Source organism: Quercus suber, unplaced genomic scaffold (assembly GCF_002906115.3).
Source record: "Quercus suber isolate HL8 unplaced genomic scaffold, Cork oak 2.0 scaffold_150, whole genome shotgun sequence".
In the NCBI taxonomy this organism is placed as follows: Eukaryota; Viridiplantae; Streptophyta; class Magnoliopsida; order Fagales; family Fagaceae; genus Quercus; species Quercus suber.
The window spans coordinates 1,030,472-1,041,129 of NW_027069611.1; the positions used below are offsets into that span (position 1 = coordinate 1,030,472).

At 33.7% G+C, this 10,658-nt stretch overlaps 1 pseudogene; it reads right to left on the reverse strand.

The window, feature by feature from the left end:
* Positions 1 to 7,744: 7,744 nt before the first annotated feature.
* LOC136069077 (uncharacterized) lies at positions 7,745 to 10,263 on the reverse strand (annotated as a pseudogene).
* Between the last annotated feature and the right edge of the window lie 395 nt (positions 10,264 to 10,658).

Genomic DNA, 10,658 nt, shown 5'->3' on the forward strand with positions numbered 1-10,658 from the left:
AAAAAATCCCTAATACACAAACCAAAACCAAACCCCAGCAAACCAAACCCAGTAACCCACGGTCACGTCGCCATCGTCATCGCCGCAGCTCACTTTCGTCTCTCGTCGCTCACCAGTCGCCCTCATCGTAGATCGTAGATCGCAGATTGTAGATTGCAAATCACTCTGCCTTTGCTCCGGTGCTCGGTGCTCCCTCCGGCCCTCCCTCAAGGTATTTCTCTCTTTTTCTCTCTGACTCTTTCTCAATCTCTCTCTCTCTTTATCTCACTAAAATGAAAAAAAATGTGAATAATATGATCGTACATTGGCCATCAGTGATAGGTGGTTGCCGGATTTGGTGGGTTGCTGGAGATGGTGGTGATTGTTGGCCATGGTTTGATGGAGAGAGAGAAGTGAATTGTTATTTATATTATATTATTATTTAATTGGGTAGTTTATATTATTTTAATGAGTTGTATGTAACAATAAAAACTGAAATGTAGAGTAAGTTATAAAATAAGTTGATAAAATAGATAAAGTGATGTTTGAGAATGAAAAATAGATTCTTTTTTAGAATCTCCAATGCTAGTGCTCTAAAGGAAAATATTCAATATGCAAGAGGGAGGAAGGGCGTACAACCAACACAAGACCTAAGAGAAAGGTAAGTGCAAAATATATGCAAAAGCAAGCCATTTTCTCTTGATTCAATTTGGAATTTATAACAAGCTTCTTTACTTTTTCTAACTTGATCATTGAAGAACCTTTGACCAACACCACGCCGGTGTTCATCTCTTCATTTTTTTTTTCTTAGCTATTTATATAGGTTATCATTAAAAGCAGTTGGTTTGTCATCCATCTGTTTGATTAGACACACAAAGTTGTGGTAAAAATTTAACTAAGGGATCGGTTAATTGGGTTTGGACATGTTATTAGTTCCGAGTCCAATTTTACCAAGTCTAATAACGTGTAGCCTTTCAAACATTTTTTTTTTTTTTTGAGAAACTTTTTTTTAATAATTTGATAGTTGGAGAATGGGAATTGAAACCCTGAATATCTCCAAGGAAACACCAGGAGGTATCAATTAACTGCGCTACAAGCTCTCAGACCTTTCAAACATTAAATGACATTTACAAGACTTTCCCAAAACTATTCCACATGTGACAAGCCTCAAAACAAATTAACCATGTCGGCATAATTATGTGTGGCCTTTGAAACATTAAACACCATTTGCAAAAGTTTCCCAAAAACTGTTCCACATGCGACTAAGATTCTAGTTAATTCAATTGGTAATTTTTTTTTTTTTATCAAATAAGAGATCTAAGATTCAATCGTGTTAATTTGGAGCGGATGTCATAAGTTGAAACTCTCTAAAAAAAAAATCAATTTCATGAAGTACATTTGATACATTAACATCTTCCATTCATTAGATAATGGTAAGACATTTTTTGAAATATTTTAAAATACAAGATCAATTTTGAAATGAATCACAAAAGTTGAGGATCATATATACAATTTCTCTCTTCTAAAAAAAAAAAAAAAAAAACTCCCAAAAAGATGGTATATGACTTTTAGACAAACTGTTTATGGAAAGAAAAGGTGTGTTGGTGATGATCTTTGTAAAAATATAGTTATTCGAATAACTATAAAATAATGGTACACTATTTCTTTCGCTTCAAATCTTATAAGGTAGCAAGTGGGGGGGTTTTCCTTCGATGTGGGACTCCTAGGACAACGTCTGAGAATGTTTCCAAGCATGCCTAGGATGTTGCCATGCATGCCTAGGACGTTGCAAAGCCGTCCGAGGACAACCTAGGACATTGTCAAGCACGCCTAGCTTGCCTAGGACGTTGTGAAGCATGCCTAAGGTACCCACAAATACCATAAATTTTACTATAGGCTTATAAACCGACATATTACCAATTAATTACAAAAAATTAATTTAAACACTCATTAATTATGGTGTTAAAGTTCATCAATTACAATTATTGTCACATCATATTGTAAAAAAATTGTGGTACCTTTAGCATTTTTATTTTTCAATTCTAGTAAGGCTTCCAAAATAGGAGACCAATAAAAACCTAACCCAATTGAAACCCTAAAATGTTTCCAAAATAAAAGAGAGTGTTATTTGTGTTTGATTGTCAATGATGATTTCTCTTCCCAAACAGTTTGAGATTTAAATTTTTTTTAAAACAATCTCCTACAAGCCACATGTCAAATAATCTCTCTCTCTCTCTCTCTCTCTCTCTCTTAAAAACACTATATTAAATTAAAAATTAGATTACAACTTTACTTAACTATGCATCGTCATATATCCAAGATAAAGTGAGTTTTTTTTAATTATATATTTATTTATTTTTGTAAAAATTTATGTCTGAACTGTAATATTCAATCATTTATCTGAAATTAACATTAGTTTAGTTAGTATTATTAATCAAATTTTGTATTTTAGTATCAAATTAATGTTTGCATATAAAAGACCTCACATAAATTTCTTGCCTTAGGGCCCAATTTATGTTGGGTCAGCCCAAGGAAGTCTTGGATGTCTTTATTCATTTTTAAAAAAATATGGAAGAAAGTTGTCTACTGTGCTGAAAATTTTGAAGAAAATCAGTTGTCACTAATCAGCATTCTTCTCCTCTGTTCCTCCTGATTCTCATCTTTAACCTTCACCATCTATCTCTTCGGATTCTTCCCCTACACCCACTTTCTTGTATCACCTACACTTCCTCCTATCCTTGTTCCTATATATAAGCTCTCGCCCTATACACACTCGAGCCAACAATGGGATCCTCAAACGAAAGTTAGGCTTCAAGGCCACCTTTGACTATACTGTAACTAAGCCTCCCACCTATCAAATTACTTTTAAAAATCAAAATGGATGAATGCTATGGATGTAGAATTTGATGCCCTCAAAGACAATGTCTTTGATTTTAGCACTTGCCACTATAAATGTAGTGAGATGTAATTGGGTTATAAGCTCAAGCACAATTGTGATAGGTCTATTGCCAGGACAAGGTTAGTTAGTAGACCAGTGTTATATTAGCATTGACTACGATGTAACCCTGCCATTCTTAAAAAATGATCCTTTCTCTTTCTACCTCATATGGCTGGACATTGAAGCAATGACCGTGAACAATGCCTTTTTCAAGGTGTTCTAAGTGAGGTAGATAATACGTCTCAACCTCAAGATATGTCAATCCTCAATCCTCATTCACTTGTCACGTTTATCATTTTCATAGTCAATTTATGGTCTAAAACAAATCCCATGAGCCTGCTTCGAATGCTTCACAACTCAATAACTGCATATTGATTTTGAAATTTCTAGAGTCAATAGTCTTTTTTTTTTTTTTTAATACTTGAGTGAGTGAGTGAGTGAGTTGAACTCTAAATGTCTCCAATAAAAACATTAGGAGGCGTACGTCAACCATTTTATTATTAATAGTTATACGTTAATTTATTGTAGCAAATCTTCCTTGATTTTCCTTTTGGTATATTTCGGCGATATGAAGGTCAGTGAAAATAGTTTTCAATTAATTTATGACCTTATTCGTCAACTTAGTTCCTTTTGGTATATTTCGTGTAAGTTTCTTTAAAAAACTTTTTACCTTCTCCCCGTGTGTGTGTGTTAAAAAATACTTAGTATTCTCAAAAAAAAAAAAAAGTTCCTCGTTTGAGCTTAAGAACCTTAACCTATACATGATTTCGTTATTGCAAATTGAGAATACTTAGAGCATTGATATTAGGTGTGCCAAGTGTTAATTTTTTAGCATTTGGCATGCCAAACACCAAAATCCCACTTATATAAAATGTTTCAAATCACAAAAAAAAATTAGCATTAAGCTACAATGACATTCTAAATTTGAGAGGGTATGGACAAATGTTATAAATGTTTTATTTATTTTTTTATTTGAGTCTCTCTCCTCTTTACTGATTCTCTCTCTCTCTCTCTCTCTCTCTCTTCTTTGCCATCTCTCCTCTCTCAAAACTCCATAGTTGTTTCCATGGCTCTCCATTTGTCTATGTTGAACCTCCATTGCTCCACCATAGAGACCATCGTGAGCCACCCTCTAAGACTCTCCCTCACTGGTTTCTCTCTCTTCTCACACAAGTCCAGCCATGGCCTTAGCCATACTACAAACATCATCATAGAGGTGGTCGTCATCCTCTCTCTCTTATATTTCATTTCCTCCTTATTATACTGTTTTGTTTTTGGCCAAAAATCTCTTTCTTTTCCCATTGTTTGTTTGATTTTTTGTGTGTTTGGGGATTTGTTTTGTTGGATTGGGTGTGGTTGTTTAGGGTTTGAAAAGAATGGATTTTTTGGGGGTTTATTTTGGGTCCTTGAGTTTGAGTTCCTTGGTTTGGCTTTGAGGGCTTGTGTTGATTTTTGGTTGGTTGATTAGATTCATCTCAATTTTTTTTATTTTTTTTTGGGGTTTAGGTTGATTTTAGGGTTTTAATTTGGAAGTTTTGGGTGGTGTTGGGTTTGTGGTGGTGGTGGCTAGCAGATTGTGTGGTGGTGGGTTGATTTTGGAGTTTTATTTTGGTATTTTTGGGTGGTGGCAGCTGGTTGTGACGACGATAGTTGATTGGTAGCGGTTGCCCATTGGGTTGGAGTAGTGTTGAGTTAATATTATTTTAATGTATTATATATATTAATTATTTTAATGTATTGAATTGTAAAACAGAATATGTGATGTGGGGTGTATCCTAGAATGGTGTGTTAAAACAGAAAAAATAGGTTTTTAATGTGTCAAAATAGCATTTTTTACAACAATTGATGTTAGTGCTCTTTTATATAAACCACCTTTAATAGTGAGTTCTAGTTAACTCAACTGGTAAAGTTTTTTATGGTTAAATAAGAGATCTGAGCTCTGGGGTTCAATTTCCGTTTACACTAAAAACTAATTAGTGTCTTTGTCTGATAATAAAGAGCAAAATCATTAGAAACAAACATCATATGTTTAAAACTCTTTCCCAAAAAAAAAAAAAAAAAACCTACTTTTAATCAAACTTAAAACTTCAACAAAAAGAGGTATGAACACTCTTCACTCTTCACTCTTCAAACAACGACCCAACCCAGAACACATGGGTGGTTCATAATCGTTTTTCCCCTTCAACGACCCAACCCAGAACACTCTTCACTCATCAACATGATCTTCCCCTTCAACATGATCTTCAAACAACGACCCAACCCAAAACACCAACGGCTAAACGGCCAAACAACCAAACAGCAGCAACGACCCAACCCAGAACACATGATCAAAAAATTTTCAAACCCAGAACAAGGGCTTCTTGACGATATGATCGGGGCTTCTCGCACCCATCCCGTTGAGAGTTCTTGGACATCCAGTGGCCGGAAAAGCCTTGGCGGCTTGTAGTAACTCCAACGCAGTGGTTCTCGGCTCCATTAAGGTGGGTTTCTCGTTAGGCTCAGTCTCCGATGCCGAGGTTACTCATGGACGAGGCTATCGTGACTCTAGGTCCACCGGTGTTATGGTGGGTAGCTCGACGATGGCGGAGATTGAGGCTCCGAGTCTGACAGTGGTGTCGCCGATCCTTGGTCGGTATCCATGGGTGGTTCATAATCATTTTTCTCCTCTCTCAGACCTAGGTGATTGGGTTGTTGATGAGTTTGTGGAAGGGGAAGATCATGTTGAAGTACAAAAGAGCCACCACCGGTGTAATACTTGTTTTAATTTCAAACAATTTGATTTGTAGTTGTTTGGAATTTTATTTCTTACATTCATATACATTTTTTTTAATATCAAACCCTAACTTTTTGATTCGTGTTATGTTTGTTTTTCTCTAAAAATGTGTTCTTCTAATGGCAAAGGGTGAGGTGGGTAACAGATCTCTAACGGAAGGGACTTCAAGTGGGTAAAGTGATAACGGAAGGGACCTCAGGTGGGTAAAGTGATAAGTTTTGAACCACGGGTAGGCAAAGTGAAAACGGGCCTAACCTCAGGTGGGTTTACTGTAATTATCCCTTAATCGTATTCAAGTTTTGTTGTTTACTTTGTTAGTTATATTCTTGTCAAAACAAAAAAAAAAATGTTAGTTATATAGCCATAGTTATATGGTTCCTTTTTTATTTATTTATTTATTTATTTATTTTTTAATAATTTTAGAATCATTATATAGTTGAACTTGAACTCTTTCTTTTTCTTTTTTCTTTTCTTTTTTTTTTTTAATTTTTTTTATAGAAAAACTTGAACTCGTTATATGGTTGTTGAAGTTTTAAGTTTGATTAAAAGTAGGTTTTTTTTTTTTTTTTGGAAAGAGTTTTAAACATATGACGTTTGTTTCTAATGATTTTTTTCTTTATTATCAGACAAAGACACTAATTAGTTTTTAGTGTAAACGGAAATTGAACCCTAGAGCTCAGATATCTTATTCAANTTAAATTAAACAATAAACGAAAACACGTGCGGTACAAAGCATAAGGATAAAGGGAACAAGTACAGAGCACTCTTATTAGCATAGTTTCTATTTTTCTTTTTCTTTTTCTTTTTATAAGTCACACAAGTAGCCAGTAGATTACTTAAAAAAAAATGGTGATTGGTGATCGGAGATTGGTGAGTTCACATGCACCTAGTGGGCTTAAGTTCTAAATCCAAGGCCTTACCCTTCATCCCATTATTATAGGAAGAGAAAGTGTCAATTGAATTAGCTCATGGGAAGTAACAAGTAGGTTTTGAACCCACAACCACATCCTCTATCCATTCTTCTATAAGAAGAAGGTATGATTTAGATAGAGGTCATTAGCAATAGTTTTTTTTTTTTTTTTAAGTAGTCATTAGCAATAGTTGAACCCTGCAATAAGCAAAGTACCACGGCACAGACAGGATCTAATCCAAAACTATGCACATGAAAACAAGCTCAACTATGGTAAGAACTAGAAGTATATGTAAATGACAATAACTGGAAAGGTGACACGATTAGAGATACATGTAAACACAAAATAGAAATGCACAGAGAAATGGAAAATATTATATAAATGCAAAAACCATATCAATATGGAATTCATAATGCAAAATAACATTCAAAGTAAACAGATGATGTGTCATCTTGAACCTGGGAGCAATTTGGCTGACCAGGCAAAAAGATAGCAATTACAACTTGTATCTTATTCTTATCTCTTGTCCAATAAAACAGACAAGAAGGAGTACAGTCATCTTAGTCTCACTATTAGTCTAAGATTTACTAAGCTGATCAATGGGGAGGCTGCAATTTTCCAGGAGTCTAGAAAGCTGATTATTTTCCTAATTCTATATATTGCATAATTAAGTATTTTCTGAATGCCAACATTAATTAGCTCAATTAAGAGTCATAACAAAAAGGGTCTGAAAATTCTAAAGTTAATTTCCCTAACACTTATCAAAAACATGTTTCCTTTCCACTCTTCTTTCTGTGGAAGGGTCCTAGTAATTTCACACAGTAATCAATACAACTGCCAAAAATAATCTAGAAGTTTTAAAACGAAAGAGACATTGTCCCATTTTAAGCTGAGTATCGTAAAAATTAGTCTCTTGGAATATGTCGCTGTGTATGATCACAATTTAGAAGCTACAATATGATTACCTATTTCTCAGTATAGCATTTATGATAAAAGGATTTCATGAATAACAAAAAGTAGATCCCCATCATAAAGTACTTTGATTTTTAACTGTATAATATATAGGACATATAGGACTTCATTTCTCATTACCTATATACTATACAAGATAAATGAAAGAATGAAAGAACTGAACAGATCAAAAGTGCATTTGAGCCTTATAAAAAAAAAATATCAAATAGCTGAAAAGCATTGCTTTAGAGAGCTTACTGCACGTAGCAGAGTCCTCCGGTCTCTTTCTCGAGCATTCTTAATGGCCTACAACAAAATCACCAAACCCATTAGCTTTTAACACACAAAACCAAGCCTTATCAGCACAATTCATACAAATCATTTGACAGCGGGGAGGAGGAAATAAATAAAAATAACCACCTCGTCAAGCAACTTTTGCTCGGCCTCTACTTCTGAAGAATCTCTACAAGAACAAACGCCAAATGAACAAAATTTCATACACCCACAAAATAAATAATGAATGTAAATATATCAAAGCAATAAATTTTTCAAACAAAACCTTCCGACTATACGACCCACATGGCAACGGCATTTTGCGCATACGACTCTGCTCCTTTAGCACAACCACATCCACATCAACCCAAATCCTAAATTCTAGATTAACCAACAAACCCAATAGCAAAAAAATAAAAATAAATAAAAAAATTCAAAAGAGGCTAAATGACAGATTAAAGCCAGATCTAACTTTGCCCAACAAATTACTAGCCAAAAAAAAAAAAATTCTTTGCGCAAAATTCAATTCAGTCCAATTACTTTTACTTTATTCAATGTAATCCTTTACTTCTATTCTAACCCCTCTAAAGGAATAGAAAACGAATGGAATTTAGAACTGAAATGAATAAATCAAAAAGTTACAAAGACACTTGAATCTTGGGCAAAATCAGAGAGTGCAATTTGTAATTTAGCACCCAAAAAAAAAAAGTATTAAAAAACAAAGCAGAGATACAAATGGCCTATTTGGTAGTATATTCCAATACAAATTTCAACAAACTTCAAAAATGCTTTACTATTTTCAATTGTAAAAGCTTTGATTGTGAAACACAAACCAGGACAGAGATTATGGTAAGCCTGACGAACGGCGCGTTTGGAGCATCGTTGACTGCCACAAATATTAATTCAAATTGAGATGTTATTGAAATCTAAAATCCAACTATTTCCCAATATATTATATATGAAGACAAGAAGAAAAAGAAAATACCATTTGGCGGTTCGGTGAGGGACTTGTATTTTCCGTAACGGCGTTTCCATTCGATCTGCTCTTTACAACGTAGGCACACGCCCGTAACCTCGGACAACGGCCTAAACCTTCCGCCGACTTCCTGTCATAACATGAAAAACCTTTTTCCTAAGTAAAATGCTTTTCCAGAAGTGGGAATTAAGAAAGAGAAAATTCGATTATTTGTTGTAATACCGTTTCGTTGATCTTGACGCCGGCGTTGGGTTTCCAGGCGAATTTGTTTTGGTGCTTTGGGGTCCTTGCCTGCTGCCCATTTTGTTTTTTGGGGGTTGGGGGGTTTTGCGTTCGCTGAGAATATAGTCTTATTTATGAAAGAGGTTTTAGTCCTGGGTTTTGATGTAAAGGATGACCTAACCGTGTTACTAAAATTGCTGTAGTATAAACGACACGACGTGTCGTTTCCTTGTCAGCCCCAATTCCCAATTGTGGCTTTTTTTTTTTTTTTTAATGAAAAATGCGAGTAGATTATTATTGGTTGTTACGAGAAAGTGAAAAGTTAATTTAAGTTGTGAATTTAAATTAGAACCAATAAGAATTTACTATTTATGATTTACTAACTGTAAACCCGTTTATTATAAATTAGATATAAAAAATTATTTGTTTTGTTTTCTTCAATTAAATATCTCATCTTTTCTTTTATTTTGAGACACTGTAAGTTACAAATTTCTTTATTATAGTTTAGTATAAAAACTTTGTATAATTGTATTATATACTTAGAAATAGGGATGACAATATTTGGCACGACAACTTTTTGTGAGTTAAAGTTTAGTGTAAAAGGGTTCATGTCATCAAAAGTAAGTCAATACACTTTACCTAATTAATAAATAGGTCGGTTTTGTGTTGACTTACTTAACCCGCAATCAATCTAAAACGATCCAACTCATATAAATAATTGTCATTATTTTTATTTAAAACAAATTTGAATTCTAAATATAAGTAAGTAGTAAAATACTAATTTTATTTTTATCCAACATATAAGAATGTATAGTTTATTAGGTGTTTTATTCAATTAATTTCAAACACATATATAACTACATTAAACTTAATCTTCATTGGAAAAGATAACACCATTTATGCTTCATTAGTGAATACAATTATTAGATATTAGTAATCATAATATAAACAATAATTAAGATTGCAAGTATTATAGATAGTTCTCATTCAAGTTGATTTCATCCAATTCAACCATTGACCAAATGCAACACCTAAGGAATTATACTAAGTTTTGTCATATTAGAACTATGCTGAAAAAGAACGATCGAGCACAATGTTTAGTAAATTTGGTTTTTAAATCTATGTGAATGTTTTGCAAGTGTAATTTTAAGAGATTTTTGTCTAAAAATTGAGAGAGTTCTTAGATCTTCTTCTATTGCTCCACAATATAATCTTACTGGAATTTGATACTCCTAGCCATGGTATGTGTTCTAGCTTTTGAGCATCGCTTAGGTCTTAGCTTGTCCTTGTATATGGCAGTTGTATGGATTTTGTATTTAGGAAAGCCTCTCCATTTTGCCCATAGTGTTGCTTAATTATATCAAATATTTCAACTTAGAAAATGATTAAGTGGAATTAGTAATGTGGGAATTGCTGAAGTTGGTGATTAAACTGCCATCTAAAGTGCAGTAAGCAAATGATTACTTCCACTTATATTCAACCTGACCTTTTAGAAAAGATCTAGGTAGTATTAAGGCAGAAGAGAAGCTCTAATAACTTTTAGTGTTTTAAAAGAACAAATGTGATTTTTCTATAAATAAACTACCATGTTAGGGATTTGAATACCAAGAACCTTCCTTTCAATTCAATTTTCCC